At 40.8% G+C, this 20,389-nt stretch overlaps 1 protein-coding gene across 1 annotated transcript in view; it reads left to right on the forward strand.

Moving 5' to 3' along the window:
* The first annotated feature begins 834 nt into the window (after nucleotides 1-834).
* DAAM2 (dishevelled associated activator of morphogenesis 2) overlaps nucleotides 835-20,389 on the forward strand; it is a 206,246-nt gene continuing 186,691 nt past the window's right edge. Inside the window, exons 1-2 of the mRNA XM_037405734.1 lie at nucleotides 835-922; nucleotides 19,316-19,452. The gene's annotated coding sequence lies outside the window, so the exon portion shown is untranslated. The remainder of the gene's footprint in view (nucleotides 923-19,315; nucleotides 19,453-20,389) is intronic.

Below are 20,389 nucleotides of genomic sequence, written 5' to 3' on the forward strand. Positions count from 1 at the left end.
CTTAGCATTAATGCTAATACTTCTGCTTCAGTTTTTGCTCTAGCATATCTTTACTTCTTTGTAATGTTGGCTTTCGCAGCAGGTGAAACATCATAATGTACAGTACTGAAGAAATAATAGAAACAGAGATGCAAATAAGCAGAACATAATAGAGATCAAAGATCAAATTAATTTTCTGAGCTGGTATTCATCTGAGATGAGATGCTTCTAGAAGGTATTTTGAAGTTAGGAGGGAAGCTGGCCCACATGCCTGGGGAGACATTCCAGCTGGAAGGGGTTAGTGCAAAACTGAAAGAGGATGTGGACATGATGCTTGGAAGGGCTGTTTCAGTCCTGTTGTAGTTAAATCCAGTCAAAGCCTAGACATAGCAGAGGGCTGTGGACTACAAGTGTGTGTGTGTGTGTGTGTTTCTCTGTGTGTGTGTCACCAACCTCTGCCAGGCTTGATTTGAACACTCTTTAGGCACAGTTGACAGACTGGAAAATACTGCTTTCCAAATGGGGACTTCCATGACAGATAGTTACATCCTGGGTGTGGATATAATATACCATGGGCAGAAAAGTACAGGGATTGTCTTCTGCCAGGGACTTATACAACAACATCTGTAATTCCCCACTGTTTTCTCCCTGATACCCCTTGGAGATATTTTCTATCCAAAAGTTTTAAAATTACAAATTCAAAAAATCTGCAATCTGAGATTTACCTAGAGAAACTTTTAGATCGTTCATTCCATAAATATCTCTTAGAGGCTGTCTGACGTCAGAGGATTTGGAGAGAGAGGCTGGGCTGAAAGTGAAAACAGCAGCAGTTCCAGTCTCACTATAACAGCACTGCCAGCAAGAGGAGCAGCACAGACAGTTCTCTATGTGGATTACTGGACTGCAGAAAAGGGAGGAACTGCGCAGGCATGAGCATTACAGTGTAAGTGCAGCTGCTGTAGCAAATCTTCTCATGTTTTTGCTTGTTTTCAAGAACAAATCTCTGCAAGTACTGCTTGTCTGTCTTGTCTTTTTTTTCTCCTCTGAAATATCCTGAAGCCAGCTTGGCAGCACACAGGATTCAGGTTTAGCTTGATCGTTTCTCCCAAAGGTATGCAGAGGGGCTGACAGTGCAAGCTTTTACACTCTTATGTATGTGGATGGGGGATGACAGGGGATGGCGGAGGTTGAAGGAGACAGCAGAAGGGAAGGACGTATCTTTGGAAGACTGCAAAATTGACTGAAATTCAGCTCCTTCATATTCTGGTAGCAGGACTTCAAAATCCCAAACAAGCCCTAGGCAGAACTCAGCTTCCTTAAGCAACTCCACAATGCAAGACTGCTTTTTTAACTCTTTAATCCCTTCTCATATTGTGCAGTTCCTCTTTCCTTATGAGGACAACAGGCAATTTTCTGGCTCCCTGACAGTGAAGTCCTGTCCCACTCTGCCAGGCTACTGACAGTAACAGATCCTAACACTAGCGTAGTGTGTTGCTTGCTAAATCTGACAAATTTAGCACCTTGAGCCTGTACTTGTTTTGTACTGAGGGCTTTCCGAAGAACCTGCTACTTCTGCAGAGGAAAGAGGTGTCTCTCACATCAAAACCTAACTTTAACAGGGTCTTACATGAAGGAGGCAGCTACTACAAGGAGAATATCCCTGTGAAAAACCTGCAGAGGTACTGCCAGACACATGGTGCAAGTCCCTTGGAAAGTTAGTGAGTCTTAATATTTCATATTTTTTTTACTTCAGCAGTCCAGAGATTCCCAAGCCTCCTCCATAAGAAGGTAGTATTTTCAGTGAGGCACTCAGCTGTATTTATTTACGGTTAAAATCCAGTTCTGCATTCATGTTATTAACCTTGCTTCCTCCACCTCACACCTGGATGTCCCTTCTTCATTCCCTGCGTAGAGATGGGACCACTTCTGGGGACAGCTGCCTCTACAGCTGTGGAGCCTCTACAGCTGTGGAGCCTCCACAGCCTCTTCATTGGCATCTTCTGTAATAAGACCCATGATAGAAACAGCTCATTTCCCCTGGTGCGTGGAAGAGTTTGATGCTTCCTGTATGAAGCTGACATATTCATTTCCCCTGGTGTGTGGAAGAGTTTGATGCTTCCTGTATGAAGCTGACATATTTAGCTGGCACTTCAGAAAGCTCTTTGCCAGTGAGAGGGTGGTTGGTCTGTGCAGTTTCTGGAAGGAGAGATGACGCCCTTGAACATAAACACAAAACTGGGCTGAGAAGCAGGAGCTATGTGAATTGCACAATATAATGCACTGTGCTGTTAGTAATTGGCTTCAGCCAACAAGCAGTCACAAGAAAGGCTGTTGCGAGTCAGCGCTCCCTGGGCTGTGTTGTTTTAGTAATGGAATAAGTCTGCAAATACTTTTGAGAGTGGTACAGTGGGTTGCTGGGGCAGGGAGAAGGAAGTAAAGAAGGAAAAGTAAAGATGGGGAGGAGGTTTTGCAGGGAAAAATGCAAAATGAAATTGAGCAAGTGCAGTTAGCTGTGCTGAAAGGAACTGCAGGTTGATGTAACCACTGTTCTGGCTAACGTAATAGGAGTAACCTTTACTAGGCAGATGTTCAGGGTCTAATTCCTGGTAAGGGATGCCATGCCATGTAAAGTGGGCTAGGCTGAGCTGGAGAAAAAGCAACCGTACTGACTGCGTGTGTAAGGGAGCATGTGTTCTCAGAGCCAGATCCTGTGGGGATGCACTTTTGAAGTGAAGTCTTCACTTGGAAGGAATTGGTTTGGGATCTGGGCTGCTTTACCATGACATATCAGAATCCTTTTCCTCTCCCTCTTTTATTTCTTATTTGATTTTGTTTCCAGTAGCCCAGCAGCTTCTTTTCCAGGAAGCTGCTTTATTTTCTTAGCAACAGCCTAACCACATTGGCTAGCAATATGAAAAAAAAAAAATATCATTGAGAAATGTAGTAACTTGTTAGAAATGTATATGCCCCAATAAAAGCTTGAAAGTTGTCACAGCCAAGACAAGTGTCTGGGAGCCACAGACACTTTTACCTGGTTCAGTGGTTAGTCTGTCTGAAGTGCATTGGGCAATACAGAATTAATATATACAGAACTGCTGAAAGCTGAGAGGGTGAGAAGAGGAAATAAGGAGGAGAGAACTCCAGATTTGGGCTGTTTTAAATTCACTGCTTCCTTTCTGTCTTACGATTCTTCTTTCTGTCCTCCAGCTCAGCATCCCACTAGTGAGTGACACTATCTGCAAGGGTTTGCAAGTCTAGAAGTTCCATGTGGGCTGTTAGTCATGGTTCAGGGGGAAAATTGCACACTGAGTGGAAGTGTGGGAGGAGGAATGGGGAAGAAGATATTGATCTGGCAGGAGATAAATTTAGTGTCTTGTGAGAATGCATGGATCATCATTCAGCATCCTTGAGTTTGGATGAGATAATACCATCCAGGAAATTGCTAGTTCTTCTACAGGTGGACACTGACCCTGGAAGCAAAAGAAACAAATACAATATGGACAAGGCAGACATCTTTTCATTTTTGATTTGTGAAACAGAAAGCAATTCCCTGTTGGAGTTTATGACAGTCCCAGTGCAACCCTGAGGTTTTTAAAGTCTATATTATGTGTTACAAAGTGCAGTCTCATGGTTTCACAGAGCTGAGTAAGCAAATTCTCTGGATATCCTAGTGGCCTTACCGCACTGTATCACTTGTCTGCTGCTATCACTGATGTTTATTTTAGTTGTGCTTCTTATGTGTAGTGGAGATCATTCTGTTCATCTTGAAATCTGTCGCAAAAACTTTTCTTACCAAGTCCAAATGTGGCCTGCACTGACTGTATTTTATTGGCAGGGAGGCATGGCACGAGTTGAACAGCATCTTTAAGGCTTTAAACCTGGATAGTTTGGTTTTGCTCCATCTGCCTTAGTTGACATAAAATTCCCCCGAGGTCCAATGGAATCCCAGAAACCCATCTAGTCCCTCCAGGCCAGCCATTTGACCTAACAATTGAGCAACCAGGGGACACCACTTCCTGACACTTAGGGGAAGGATGTGTGGGAGGTTTGGCTCTCAATACTTTAATTGCTGTGAATTTTCAAACCTGGGTCAGTCCTATGGAGATCTGACCCTCTCTGCCTTCCCTGCCCCTGCAGCCCCCAGGCAAGCACAGCATGTTCCTAAATTAAAAGAAAGCCGACTGCTCTGATTTTCATTGGATAAAAGAGTTTACATGCATTTTCTTGTGCTTTTTGTTGCATTGATGATTGACATTGGTGCCTCTTGTGTCTTTTCTATTTTACCAGTTGTGTTCCCTAATATCATGCTCCTTTGAACTGAGGCATTTGCAGAAAACTGGTAGTAGTAGGACTCAGTACATACACTAATATGCAGTGGATCTGATTCGTTTCTCATCTTTCTGCAATTCCACTTAACAGTGGAGTTACTTCTGTTTGTCTACTCTGAGTCATTAACAGGCTGAGGACTTGTTATCTTCCAGGCTCTGTGTAGGTATTAAATTTCATAATGCTATGTAAATGATTTAAATAGAATTTATTGGGTTGGATTCTCAGCTAGTACAAATAGGTATGGGGGCTTCAGTGTAGCTATGACAGATGAGTTCCAGCTGAGGATTTGGGCCAGTGTCTTCAGACTGGTAATGAGTAACCTGAGGTACAGACAGTGCAAGTCTGCTCTCAGGTGTATTAGTGAAGGGTTTTTTTAGCTCTGTATTGTTCAGGAAACTTATTCCAGGCTTCAAATAAAAGTAAATTCAAGTAGCATCAGAATTTGGTTCAGAGAAACTGAGGCCCAAGTTGTGCAAAGTAACCCGTAATTTTGGCTCTTTATTTTTAGTGTCTTGTTAAGGCACCAAGACACTAAAAATTTGAGAGAGCCAAAATTATAAGCTGCTTTTGAAATGCTGGCCAACTGACTTGGGCAAAGCTACACAGTGGATTTGATTCCTCTCACATACTTTTTATGGTGGTGTAACTCTCTGAAGGTCAGTGCAGCTACTGCTGTTTAACAGCAGTAGAAGTCACAGGAGAATGTGTCCCATGTTGCAGGAAGCTCCCATGAGTTTTGGTATGTCAGTCCTGTACTTGTGTTCTGTTTTTCTTGACATGTCCAGGTTGTACCTGGCTTTGATATGCTGAAAACCATGTAGCCACATGGCCATGAACACATCACATGCTGAGCAATGCTATTGGTAGTGCATCCTCAAGCTTTCTTGGTGCTGTGTGTTAAATCTGTACCTGATGATGGTCAAACAGGCTTTTCCCTCCCTTAGGCTTTGTGTCCAGTTTGTATGTTGCCCAAACCATCTTCCATGTTAGATTTATACTTTCAATTTTCCACATGGTATTTCAACACTTGAGATTTTGGCTTCTCTGGTGATCTCTATGGTGTCAAATAATGTCTCCTAGTAGGAGGAGCTTTCTACACTTGGGACAACATAAAGTAACAAATCTGACCAGGAGAAGCTCATGGTTTTTGGATTTAGTATAAAAGTTGTTCTGATAATATGTTAGGTTTATACCATTGATAAGATTTCTCTGGAGTTAGGAATTAGAGAGACTTAAGGTGGAAAGAAGGAATCAGATAAGAAAGGGAGGAGATCAGAAGGCTGGCTGGAATTCAAGGAGTGGGAGCTGGAGATGGAAGGATGTGTTTAGATTGCGTGAAAATGGAAATAGAGCTAACCTTGAGGAACAGAGAAAAACTTTGGCAGCAGGAGAGGAATAGGCTCCCTCCCTGAATAACAGGCACTTGCTCACTTCCCAGTTTTGCTGGCTTCAAAGTAATAATCACTGAAGTTGGTATTTCTGCTCATGAGCTTTGAAGTTCACACTTTAAGAGTATTTTTCTCTTCACTGTGTCCCAAGATGACTTAAATTCAGGCAATGCACGTGCCAGCCCAGCTTTTCTTTGGACTGGGGACAAAGCTATTTGTGAGATTCAACAACATTATTCTGTCTCCTTGGTATATTACTTTTTTTTAAGGAGGCATAAACAAGAACTCATTTTTACTGTTAAGTTTTTTTGTTTTTTTTTTTATTTAAGGCAGTGAACAAGCCTGATTTGGGGGGGGCTTTGTATTTTCTTTGCTGTTTGGAGGAGTAATGTTTTTAGCTGCTTAAACAATTGAATTATGAGCCGTGAAGTCTTAAGAGATGTAAATGTACACAGTGCCCTGTTCATCCTTGAAGAAAGTGGTCAGGTCGTATTTAACTTTTTAAGATCATATCTGAAGATGTGTTCTCAGCATATTTTCCTAAATTAAATACACAAACACATACACACATGTGAATGTGCAAAAGGGAGAAGGAACATTTCTGCCAAGGAGAACAACCCAGGTTAGATTTCATTGTGATGAAGCCATACAAGGATACATTTCGAAGGTTTAATATCACGTGGTAAGATTCCCTTCTCCCAAGACAAAACTGTGGGAAGAGATGAAAAGTCTTGGAGGATGGGTCCACTGGTAGCTATTAAACATGATAATCTGGCTGTACTCCCATCTCCAAGTCCTAGTCAACTAAAAGGATTGAGCAGGGGTAGGATCAGACTATATATGGTATTTTTATATGCTTTCCCTAACTGTCTGCAGCTGACCATTACTTGGAGATAGGGTACTGGTTTAGATGGACTTCTGATCTGACTCTGTGTAGTAATTCTTACATTCTGGTGGTCTTTGAGAGTGAAAACACTGAAGATCCTCTGATGTTTTAGCTATTCTATGAGGGAGAAAGTCATATCTGTAAGATGCGGGCTGAGGAACATGACCCAATACACCACAAACCTCCAGAAATTTATTTGCATTTTAGAGTCCTTGAAGTATCAAGCCCATTAAGAAACTATACCTTCATTTCTATCTCTGTCTTTTCTTGTCAGTGAAAAGTGACCAGCATCTCTCCTTGTTCCTCAGTTCAAAAGTAGATTACAGTGACATTTTTTTGCAGAAAGGATTTAATTTGCTAAGCCCCCTCCAGTTATTTTTAAAAATGTTTTGGTTTTTGGGGTGGGTTTTTTGCATTTAAATATTTCTGTAAATCTGAACATTATGAACAGGCTTACTCATCAATAAAATTATTGTTGCTCATATTTTCATAAATAACAAATATTTCGGGTGCTTCCATTTTCCAGAAAAGCTCAATGCCTAATAAAAAAACCCCAACACACTACCACACTATTTTTAGTTGTTTCAAGCTGGTCTTGAAAAATGATTAATCTCTTTGCATGTTCTTGGTCCTGCACTGTCATCTGTTTTCTTTCAAATCTCCAGAAGGCTGTGACAGAAATACATGGTAATTCCATGTTGCTCTGCATCAGCCTGCCAGTTCTGCTCCTTTCCTTGTCAGGTTGAGGGGAACAACCTTTTCAAGAAGGAATGGACCAACTGTGGAGCTGTATTAGCATCCTTGCTGATCTGTGCGTAGAAGTTTCCTGGACTCTTTTAAAGGTGTAACATGATTACCCTCTAACATGAAGCTATTTTTTTTCCCCCAAGAATGTTACAACAGCCCCGTCCCTCTGAAAACATGTAGTCAATAAATCATCAACCTACAATACAGTAAATTCTGTACTTTCTACTGGTTTAAAATTGAATCCTGAATGCAGTGGGTATTGTATGTTCATTGGCCAGACTGTTTCTGATGGAGCTGAGGCAATCGCAATGGACTGTTCCTATTTAACCAGTAGGAGTTAAATTATGAGACTATTTTCTTGTCTGCTATCATACACTACAAATATGTGAGCATAAGTCACATATATATAGTTAGATAAAGTTAGAAATTTATTCTTTCATTCAGCAGTTTCCTTTGGAAAATTTCCAGACACTTTCCAAATATTAATGCAGTTAACATTTTGGAAAACTGAGGCACAGCTTTTTCATATTCCTGTAACCTGATGGGAGTCTGTACTATCATATAAATACTCTCACTGCAGGTAGGCTGGAGACCCATTTTTTTAATTTTTTTTTTTTTTTTAGCTATCTTTATGTTCTCTGAAGTGTTAGTTTAACAAAGCCATAGCAATTAAGCTAAAATATTATAACAACATCTTTATCATGTTGCATTTAGCCTCCTGCCTGGTAGGCAAGCTGTATATTCACCAAAATCATACTTCTCACAGAATGCAAGTATATCACCCTATTGTAGAGTGAGTAATCTTCCCCTTTCTTTCTCTTTCCCTCATATCTATGTTCTGGCTTTCCAGAGCCTCTAGTTATAATCTCCAGTTCTTCTTCTACTCTCCACCCTTCATTTAGTTTTTTGTCTGCACTGAGAGTATGAAACTTAGGTACTCCTGATAAAGATTGGAAGCGATCTGCCTTAAGTAGATGGAATGAGTTTATTTGTTAGATTAAACAGCATACATCTGTAGAGAAGGTTTTCCAGGCTATCATTCTTTCTTACAAACATTGTCAGGAATGGAGCCATCCACTAGTGCAGACAGTCTTGATTTTCTCACTGAGTCACTGACCATTAAGTTGGGATGCCTGGACTGTGAGTACCCTGCTTAAATCCATTTGGCAGAACCCTGACCCCCTCCAGGCAGGTGACCCCATCAGCATCTGCACAACAGATGAAAGCAAGCAAGACCTTGACCAAACACGAGGAGACTTCAGTCCTTTGCTACTTTTGCAGCCGTATATACAGCAGGAACCAATTAAACTATGTTTCTAACAGCTGAATGCACAGAGAGACAGTTGGTTTTGTTCTTGCCTGTGCTCTGATCTGTCAGCATCCTCCTGCACTGTTATGCAGGGATAGAGTAATAACCATGGTAGGGCTCTGCCAATATGAACTGTCTTCCAGCTGTGCCCTACTGAGATATGAACTTGCCCTCATTGCTTGTTTCATACTTTTACTGCCCTATGGGTCAGGCATCCCAATGAGTGAATCTCTCTGGCTCTGTTGTAGAGGCCCTGAAATGTGTTGCCAATGACAGAAGTACAAAGCTTGACCTTAGCCTTTCATCGTCAGCAGGATTCAGGCAGTCTGTGTGAATGCTACGGTCTTTGGCACTCACCATTACTAAGTTATGGGGAGAAAAACAGATGCATTTTCTGACTAGGTGAAATTTTCCTTGGGAGACCCGTGAATTGTTTTCCAGCTGTGTCTGGGCTTATCTAGAATAGCTTCATGTACCTGCTGGGGAACATGTGTTAAGCTATAAATGTCCTACTGTGCCCTTCATGACACATTTTATATTTAAACAGAGGCAAAATTTAGCAAGCAACTCCTCACTGCCTCATCCCCTGCTTACTTACAGTGGTGATGTTTAGTATGTTCACATCTATCAGGACATCTTCTGAGGCCCATATTCATTCTGATTTACACATCTGTTAGTGTAGCTAAGCTACTGTGAAATGAAAGCCTTATCTTAAGAAAATGCTTACTGTAAATACAAGCTAGAGTTGACCTAACCTAATATATTAACATTTTCATATGGTATCACTATACTTCTAACAAAAAGCAGTTTAAGAATGCTACTTCATCAGTCTTGACAGTCAATTTTTCCATTATTGACCTAAATTTTTGCAAGGTATATCAACATGCAATTCAGATTACGTACGAATACTTTGGTTTTTCTCACTTTGACAAAAATATTATCTGTAGCTGTATGTATTTTTATCCACAGAGCATGAATATTCAAATAAGAGTGGACTGAATTATGATCTCTAGAATTAGATATCAAAGGTTAGGGAGGTGATATTATACCTCTGTACAATGAAACACCTAATTTGTCATTGTCAGCTGCTTTAAAATAAGAGTGAAAATGGATGCCCTACTTCAGACTGGAAAACTTATCTAATTCTGCTTCCCACTGGTCACTTGAAGTCTTATATTAATGTGTGACAGTATTGGAATAAATGTGCTGTGGAGTCTGCTGGACTATGTGTCTATTATGCAGTTGTCTGTGATTGTAGGAAACAGGATATGATGACTTTGTAGTCCTATACTCCCATGAATGCACAACACAGAATCCAATTGACCACCCTACAGGCTCTGGTGACATGTGGGACTGCAGCAAATTAAAATGGAAGCAGATGGCAAAAAAAAGTCGCCTCTGTGTTTTGCCTTGTCTTTTCTTTCAGGGATGTTGCCTTGAGTCTTTGATCCAAATAGCCTGCTGAGGAAATATGTCTCTGAGCTATGATGAAATAACACTGAGAATGCTGTGTTCAGTTCTGGGTACTCAATAGTAAGTGGTTACACAGTGATGGGGAGAGATACACAATCTTCGTTTTTCCTTTGAGCACTCATTAGTCATGGTCTCTTGGGATTCTTTAGCCCTTTCAGGAATAAACTTAATTCATAGAAGCCAGAAGGAGCTGGGCAGTTTGGTGCCAAACTAGGAGGCAATGCCTCCAGAGAAATGGGAAATACTCTTTGACATCTATTAGAAATTCTCCCACTGTTAATCCTGGGCTTGCTTCTGCTGTCTGGCCACTGTCATTAACTTCCATTAACTGTTTGCATGACTTGTGTCATATGCTTTCCAGTGTGCTATCTATCTATCTATTTACCTACCTACTTGTTTATTTGTTTGTTTGTAATAGAACAACCCAGGCTGCATGGATGTATAAGCTTTCTTTTCTAGGTTTCCTGTTTACACTGTGTGACCGTAAGTCCATGAGCTCTCTAGGTTCCTGTATTTGTTGCATTTGAACTTGTAAAGCCAAAGTTCTCACCATCATTTTTCTAGGGCCAGATTTTGCCATTTGATGTGAATCTTGTGATGCTAATGCGGTGGGGAATAATGAGCCCTGTAGCCACTGTGAAGTTCCCTGAGAAATTAACTCATGGGTATCACAAAAGCAGTTTCCCCAGTTCTGTGATACTTAAAAGCAGTCTAAAAAGTCTCCATGTAGAATAAGATGCCGTGCTGGATTTGTTTAGAATCTCTGGATTTCAATTATGTTCTGAGTGTCCCATGAAGCTTAAGGGTCACAGGGAATGTTGTACGACTCCTAGGCAGGCAAATACACCCAGACTTGAGTTTGTTCAGCAGTCAGCGTGCATGGTTCTTAAAACACAAAGCTCCCTTTTACATAATCACTTAGCAAAGACACAGTAATCACTGCATTATATTAGCGTCTGTATATCTGACACACCCAGTGATTTGTTTGCAGACTTTCCCACACCCTCAGAGTTGACACTTTTTAGTTTGGGTCATTTTTACCATGGCTGTGTCAGATGACATTTTCCTTCCAGATATTTTTGGGTGTAGCTGATTGCAGCAGGGAGAGAGGACATAACATCTGCCTTTTGCAGCTCACCTGAGTTGCGTCATTAGGAAGAATTAAAACATTCAGGAAACTGGACTAGATAATCATCATAGGTCCCTTCCAACTGAACTATTCTGTTCTATTCTATTTTCCTGTTTATGGGTGTTTTTTGTTTGGTTTGCCTTTTTTTTTTAATTATTTTTTTTTATTATTTTATACTATGTACCATCTATCTGTATGCTTACAGTTCTTTCTTTATGCCCTCCTTTCTTTGCCCAGCAGAGGAATAAGTTAGGCCTGAGAATCTAATATGGCCCTAACTAGACCTCACCATATTGAACCACTGCACCAAACACTGGGCCTTTAATTTCCTTACTGCCATTTATTATCAGTAGGAGGATTTTGTTATACTTCTATTCTATTGAACTGGTCTGCTGTATAAAAGTCTGTGTGATTATGTTTATTGGTATTTTATGGTTTTTTTGCCTTGCTTGAACTGTGTCAGCTATTGGATGCTGTAAAATGCATCAGAGCTGACTAAGTGGCCGCTTGTCCTGCCTGCTTTGCTAATTGTGCTGAGTCAAGTAGTATCTATTGGGTATGCAAGCTTGGCAGGTAAGGAAGGGTTTTGTTAACTCAGGGAACCAAATTAGTTGTAGATGGGAGCTATGCTGCTGGTTTGGCCAATAATTACAGGCTGCAGGCTTCACAGGTTCCCAAAGTTAAGCAACCTCCACCTTGCTTAATACTTGGGTAAGATACCAAGGTCTGTATGAAGCAGTGCTGATCATTTAGAGGCATGTATTAATTTTGATTCAGGTTCAAGACCGAAATGTGAGGAATTTGATACTACAGGATATCAGAGTTTCTTGACTGTGCTCTGCAGTTCTATCAAGCACTAAACCAGTCATCTTTGAGAAAAGGAGTCAAGAGTTAGGAAACATAGCTTCCAGAATAAAGTAACAATTTTGGTCAGTACCTGGATCAGTAAAATGTATAGTTCTCAGATACTTATCATTAGGTGCACTAAGAATGAAACACAGTTTAATATAGCTGTCTTTGATTTCTGGTTTCTCTTTGTCTTCTGGCTGCTTGTTTCTGACTCCACACAGACCCTTAATAAACTGTCCTTTCCCCAAAAATATTAATATAGATGATCCCTTGGACTCCACCCCTCTGTGTCTGAGAGTTGTGTTACAGTGGACCCCACTTACAAAAATAGTTTTTAGCTGTGGATGCTTTAGGTTTTGTGTTCAAAATTTATATAATTTATGATATGACCCAAAACATCTCAGCTCTGGCAGACTTTGGCTTTGACCTGTAGGGCTTGTTTTTTCAGAATTGTTGAGCATCCACATCACCAGTTGACTTCAAAAGACTTGTGGGTGCACAGGCATTCAGTCACTTGCCCAAGGTCAGAATGATGGTCAGGATCAGAGCTCCACAGAGCAATTCCTGGTTCCAGGTAAATAAACACATACGACAAACTGGTAGACATTTCTGATCTGTGCAGGGATCTTGTGTAGCTGCATCTCTAGAAATGGGTCTTGGTAGCTGCATCTTTAGAAATAGGTCTTGTCTTTCTTAATAAGATTTAAACTACACTTTCATAATAACAGCTATTGCCACCTGTTCAGCAACAGTAACTACCAGCTGAGTAGGAACTGTTGTGCATTGCTGAGGTTATCTCTTCCATTGTAGTGATTATTCTTAAAATATCATGGATTGGAAATTGACTGGAATGTCCCTTCTGTTTTGGCTTCACACTGACCTGGTTGCAGACTGTGAACCAGTTTGGTTTTCTTTCCTGAGGACTTAACACAATTAGCTTCACGGAAAAGAGGTGGGTGAACAATGCAGCAAGCCCTGCTTTTTCATATTCACTGCAGTAAGTTTAAAGTTGCCTGGAAAACTCAACAGCTATAGAAAGCAGCATGTTGGAGTGGCATCACAGCCACATCCTTCCTCACAGTGTCAGCTGAATTGGCTAGGGAGTTCTGGCTGCACTTTTTCACAAAAAAACAGTAATTTCCCTGAGCTCTCATTAGCACACTCCAGTGATCAGGGTGCACCATGCTGTGCAAAACCTCCACATACTTCAGGAATAATGTAATCTAGGTTTTTGTCTGAGGTCTAAGCATGATTTGACTAATGGTGATTTAGAGCTGAAATAGAAGCAAGGCTAGAGAAGTGGGCTGAAACATTTTTTTCATTTAACTGAGTTGCCTAAACACTGGGGACTAAGATGAGCTTACGCAGAGCCTTCTAACATTGACTCTGAGTCAGGCATTATTATCCCTGTTTTACAGAGTACAGAGTCAGAAACATGAATTGGCTTGCCCATGCCCACACAGAAATGCACAGCTAGTGTCAGCATTACAACTTAGTTACTCAGAAGCATACAGGTGTGCAACATGTATCACACTTTTCCCCACTCCTGCTTGCTGTAAAGACTTCTTGCAAGGGATCAGTGCATACTCTGTTCCCTTGCTGCCTTTTGTGAGTATGGCTGTTCTCTTCTGGTGTAATTGTCTTCTTAATATAAAAGTCTTCATGAGTAAAGTAATGCTTTTCAGAGTGTACGGTTTCAAGGTGACTGTAAAAATACAGTTCCTTGAGTCTGAAAAAGTTTGTACCTGTAGAGGTTTCTGTTGTTGGCTTTCCTGGGTAAACCAGTCCACACTGGTGGAAAGTGAGAGAGGATATATGAAGATTTCCAGAAGTGGCTGAAGGGAATTTTCCTGGCCATAGCAAAGCACAACACTGAAAATGAGAGGATTAAATGAAACCAGTAATGTCTAAAAGATTTAGAAAACTTCAGGTTGATGTTGAGATTGAGACTTAGGTTTCCTGTCTGTTGACAATTTAAGAATGCTTTTACCTCTCCATAGATGCTGGGCATAACCGTTTGTATCAACTTCCCTATGGCCCAGAGCAGAATCTGCAGGCCCTTTCCTTTAAAGCCTTTGGAATTTACATAACCCTGCAATTGTAGCAATGCAAAATGTGGCTCTGGTTACAATAATAACGGTTTAGGGAACGCAGGGAGAGATTGTAGCGGCAAAGGCATAAAAGCAAAACAAAACAAAACCCTACATGCTGTTTTAATTTTCAGCAGCCACGTGAGAGCTGTCCTGCAGTTCCTGGCTATAAATAAATCTCTGCCGTCACAGGAAGACAAAAAACAAAACAGTTCACATTCCTTCCAAATTTTCTTAAGGTTATAAAAAATAAAGAAAAGGTAAATATTTCAAAAGCAAACTGTGTCTTTGCTGAGGAATGTCAAATTACTACTCAAAAGGGTTGATATTTACATCAAGTGAAGAAATTTGGCATTAAACCTCTCTTTCCCTGCTCCATCTCCATCAGCTCATTTGAGAAAACCACTTAGGACTGTGTACAGATAATGTGCCAGGCAATGCTTCTTGAAACCCCAGGGGTTCACTGCCCTAGTGTCAGCCAAGGCAGGAACTTTCTTTGAGATGAATGAGGACTACACAGAAGCATGCCTGTTGCTTCTTGTCAGATGTTACATCCTAGTTCTGTTACATGTTATGTTAGGAAGATTGGGACCAGGATCACTTCATTGCACAGTGGGACTCTGTGGCACTGACAGATGCAGACATGAATGTAGAATCAAATAGCCAGTGCTCCATACCAAAACTAATGCTACAGAAATAAGCAGGCCTGCTTGATAAGTAAGCTTTTACTCATTACATGTGGCTAAACAAATATTTGGTCACCTGTTCAAATCCTGTTTCAGTTGATCATAATGAAAAATTGTTACAATTGCAAGTGTTGTAGTGTAAGCTACCTTACGTTTAGACTCAGGGATGAGAAGATGTGATGCTATGTGAATCACATGACTAAGGATAGCTCTTTAAGGAACATAAGGATAGACTGATCCATGAAGCAGTAACATAGCGAATAAATTGAGATAACCTTTAGCAGAGTGCCCTAGCATAACCAGGACTGTGTGAGGGTTTCTCTACATTAATGAGATTGAAAGGTTTAGTTCAAACTTCTTCCTCAGCAGCTCAATGTCCAAGTCTTTAAATGTGGCCTAATGTGTCAATGTGTTGAAGTCGCAGGTGGCAAGACTGGAGATGGGGAAAGAAGAATCAACACCAACAAACTGGGAAGAAAATGTGGTTTGCAGGGAAAATGATAGATTTGACTCTGAGCTGTGATGTTGTTTTGAATGGGCATGAGGCCTCCCAGAATGGGATATCTTTGGATTTGAAAGTTTTCTGTGGAAAGCATAGAAAGGACAAACTACAGCAGAGGAGGAGCCTGATGTGCTGTGAAACGGTTGTCCAGTATATGATAGCATCTGCTTGATATAGCTCATCGTGGGGATGGATGATGAGCCAGTTGAGAGCTTTTGGGTCAAGATTAGTGAGCAATACAACAAGAGCAATGCTTTGTTGGATGTCTGTTATAGATTGCCTGATCAGAAGAACAAATAAAGGAAAACTTCTTCAGGCAAACGGAAAAGCCTCATGACCATCTCAGTATCTGCTGGAAGGGCAACACAGCAAGGCACAAGAAATCCAGCAGGCTTCTGGAGTGATGACAACTTTCTAACACAAATAATGGATGAGATGAAAAGTTGCTCTACTGGACCTGGTATTTACAAACAAGGAAGAATGGGTTGGGGTTGTGGCAGTCAAGGGTAGCTTTGGCTGAAGTGACCATGGGATGGTAGACTTCAGGATCCTGAAAGAAGGGAGCAAGGCAGAAAACACATCACAACCTTGGACTTCAAGAGAGCAGACTATGGCCTCTTCAGGTACCTGCTTGAAAGAATGCGACAATACACAGCCCTGGAGAAAAGAGAGCTCCAGGAGAGCAAATTGTTTTTTAAGGATCTCCCCCAAGCTCAAAAACACTTAATCCTGATGAGCAGGAAATGAAACAAAGGTTTCAAGAGGCCTGTATAGGTAAGTAAGGACATCCTGACTAAACTCAAATGTAAAAATGAAGTTTACAAGAGGTAGAAGTAGGGTCAGGTGACCTGGGAGGAATAAAGACACAGTATCTGAATATGTGAGGATGGGATAAGGAAAACCAAGGCCTACTTGGAGGTGAATTTGCTAAGGGACATGAAGGGCAACAAAAAGGGTTTCTAAAGGGAGATGAGCTGCAAAAGAAAGATGAGAGGAAAAGTAGACCCACTGCTGAATGGTCTAGGGGACTTGGTGATAAAGTACACAGAAAAGGATGGGATACTCAAGTCTTCTTCACTGCGGTCTTTACTGTAAGTACTCAACCTTCAGAAATCCTAGGCCTCTAAGACCAGCAGCAAAGTACAGAGCAAGGAAGACTTGTCCTTGATGGATGAGGATGCAGTTAGAGAATATCTAAATACACTGGACAAACAAAAAAAGTCCCTGGAATCTGATGGGATACACTCACAAATGCTGAAGGAGCTGTCTAAAGTCATTGTTAAGCCACTCTTGATTATCTTTGAAAGGTCATGGACACTGGGGGAGGTTCCTGAGGACTGGAAGAAAGGAGCTGTCACTTTTATCTTCAAGAGGGACAAGAAAAAGGATCTGGAGCACTACAGGGTGGACAACCTCATCTCAGTCCCTGGGAAGGTGATGGAGCAAACAATCCTAGAAACCATTTCCAAGCATATGAAGGACAGAAGGTGACTGGGAATAGTCAAATATAAGGAGGAATCTATAAAGAGAAATCATGCCTGACCATCCTAAGAGCCTTCTATGATAAGATGATTGGCTTGATAGATATGGAAAGAGCACTAGATACTGTTTATCTTGACTTTAGTGAGACTTTTGACACTTTCACATGTCATCATTAACAAACTGATGAAGTGTAGGCTAGATAAGTGATCAGTGACATGGCTTAGCAGCTGGCTGAGCTCCTGGGCTCAAAAGGTTGTGGTCAGCAGTGAACAGATCAGCTGTGGGCCACACAAATAATATAACCCAGGGTCAGTGCTGGGATTCAAAACTGTTTAACATCTTCATTAATGGCCTGGATGATGGGACCAAGTGCATGCTTAGCAAATTTGCAGACAACATGAAGCTGGGAAGAAAGTTTGATAGACCATGTGGTCATACTGCTGTTTGAATGCCAGGTCCTCTTCCTGGGGAGGAATAACCTCATGCAGCAGTACAGACTGGGGTCAACCAGCTGGAAAGCAGCTTAGGGAAAAAGAACCTGGAGACCCAGCACTCAAGGGGCTGAACATGATTCTGAACTGTACCCTTGTGGCAAAGAAGGCCAACAGCTTCTGAACTGTATTAGGAAAAGCACTGCCAGCAAGTCAAGAGAGGTGATCCCTCCTCTCTGTTCACCATTGGTGGGACACATCTGGAATGCTGTGTCCAGTTCTGGGATTCCTCAGTGCGAAAGAGAGATGGACATATTGGGGAGAGTATACCAAAGGACCACAAAGATGATTGAAGGGCTGGTACATCTGACATATGAGTAGACACTGAAAGATCTGGGACTATTTATTCCAGAGAAGGCTTGAGGGGATCATATCAATATGTATAAATACCTGATGGTGAGGGGAGTAAAGAGAATGAAGCCAAATGTTTCTCAGCAGTGCCCAGTGGCATGATGGGAGTTTATGGGCACAAACTGAAAAACAAGAAATTCCATTTAAGCATAAGAAAAAACTTTTTTAATGTGGGCATGATCAAATACTGGAACAGGTTTGTCAGAGAGGTTGTGAAGTCTCTGTTCATAGAAATACTCAAAACCTGACTGGATGATGTCCCAGGCAACCTTCTGTAGTTGACCCTCCTTTGAGCAGTGGGTTTGGAGCTGGTGATTGGCAGAGGTGTCTTCCAGCCTTAACTGTTCTGTGCTCTGTGATACCTTAATTTGTCTTTTTCTCATGACTGAGTCAAAACAGATCAAGAACTGCAATCACAGCTGGCACTTACTATTTGGGGCCAAGTAGTATCTGGGATATGCTGTCCCACATCCTCTTAAAGTTAGTTATGCCAGGACAAAAATCAGGAATTGTGGTGGAAGTTTTTGGGGGTGAGCAGTAGAACTGCTTCCTCTGCTATACATAATTTCAGGTTGGGTAGAGGACTTCACTCATTAATGTTCCTGATGTGGTATCTTTCACTAATGTCAAATTCTTACAGAGGAGGGGAAAAAAAAGAGGTCTCAATTTGCCCAGTGTTGAAAGACCTGTGTTAAAGTTGATATTTGTACTTCAGTGGAAAATGGGGTTAATAAAGGGAAAACAAGGCCCTGTGTTTCTATTATCCCCAAAAGACAACAGTTTCTATGAATAATCTTAAGGCACCCATGGAGGAATTGACAATTTTAATGATGTTTCTCTTAAAACAGCTTAGTTAAATGCCTTGGGAAGCAAATAAGGAGAAGGTTGCTTTAATGGTATTTCCTAAAATGACAGTGCAGCAGCATTTGTGGAATGTCCTGGAGCACAATCATTTGGTTTTAATAAAAAATAATGAAAAAAACCCCAACAACAAGAAAATTAGCTGAATTATATACGTAAATTATAACAGATTTCTTCCTAAATCCTGGAAGTCATGTCTAGAGCAGCTGATAGAAAGAAGCTGAAGCCAATAGTTCTGTATCAGCAGAAAACCATCTTTCTACATGTTAATCATGCTCTGTGCAAATTTGTTTATTTTTCTCTATCAGTGATCACTTATGAACCCTATACTCAAAGTTAATTTGTAGAGTAACCAGTCAACGTTTTGTCTACAATGTAAATGCAATCATTGTTGAAGATACAATGGTACATATGAGGTGGTCATGTTAGGTTTGATTCTGGAGTGTATTAAAAGCACTGTTAAGTGCTTCAGCAAAGAAGCCTTTAAGTTTTTTTTTGCCTTTACATGTTCAAATAGTACCTGCTACCTGCATCTTCTCTTGCTTAGTGTCAAGCATGTGCTTCAAATCACTCTGGTGTAAGGCAAAGTAATTTCATCAGAACACTGGAAGACCAGCCCTGTGTTAAAGTTAACAGACAACATACAGGAACCTATGTAAATATTTCTATTGTAATTTATTTTGAAAGTGAAAAAAACTTTGGAGATGCCTTTTATATTGATAGAAAGCTAAAAGGAACTATTTATTTGCAATTGTTTCTCCAGAAGACCATCTCTACAGTCAAAACAGCTGTACTAACTTACCTGAAGGTGGGGCCTTCCTACTTGGTGAGGACCTGAACTGAACACAGACCCACAGAGAGAGAGAGAAGAGCAAATCAGAAACTACACAGATCATACAGGTTAGTTCTAATTTGCTTGTGGGAAATGGGAGGGGAATGGAATATCAGACATAACTTCATTCACCAGGCAAAGGCAAGAAGAATCTTCTACCTATTGCAAGGTGGTTTTCAATTTCAGAGCAAAGTTACAGAAAACAGGTCCTCACTATCCCCAATTACAGACAAACCAGGTGTATTTAGAAGCAACAGATATCCTAATGGCATAAAAATTGTAACCTTCTACACCATCTGTTCTCTACCCCATTACCATTTCAACAGAACTTGTACCCAGGCTATGCTACTAGCATTAGTCATGCTGTTACTCAGTCTGAAAGGCCAGCATATTAATTTGTTTTTGATTATAATTATAGTCTAAACTGGAGGCATTTCTTGTAAGTTAGTAAATATGCTTATTGGAAATTATAGTTTAGTAATGTTCTTGATTTTATGCTCTGTTCTTCCTCTCTCTTTCTTTATACTGTCCTTGATTCTTCCAGAGTGACCACCAATTAGAAGAAAACTTAGTGTCAGCATCTTCCTCCTTGGTGCAATTTAGAATCCTTTAGGGTTTTACTCTGTTAAGAAGAGCTTGTGCATTCACTATCACAAAATCATAGAATCCTTTAGGTTGGAAAAGACCTTTAAGGTTATCAGGTCCAACCATTGTTGCGCATGAAGCCTAATTACACCTAATGTCTCATTGTTTTCAGTGTCCTTTCTATTAATGTGTTTGCAGCAGTCACTTACAAACAAAAGAATGTGAAACCTTTTCTTCCCATGGCATTTCACTTGATGGGATCTGAAATGCTGTGAAGTCGTGTGACCCAGTTCCATACTGCCATGCACTCTGCAGCAGTATTTACATGAGTGCAACATAAATGTAAAGTGCAGCATGAAGATGGTGCGTGCTTTGTACTGATGTAAATGAGTATACCAATGAGCAGGGCTGTGGTGAATC

The sequence above is a fragment of the Falco rusticolus genome, chromosome 12 (assembly GCF_015220075.1).
Source record: "Falco rusticolus isolate bFalRus1 chromosome 12, bFalRus1.pri, whole genome shotgun sequence".
NCBI lineage: Eukaryota > Metazoa > Chordata > Aves > Falconiformes > Falconidae > Falco > Falco rusticolus.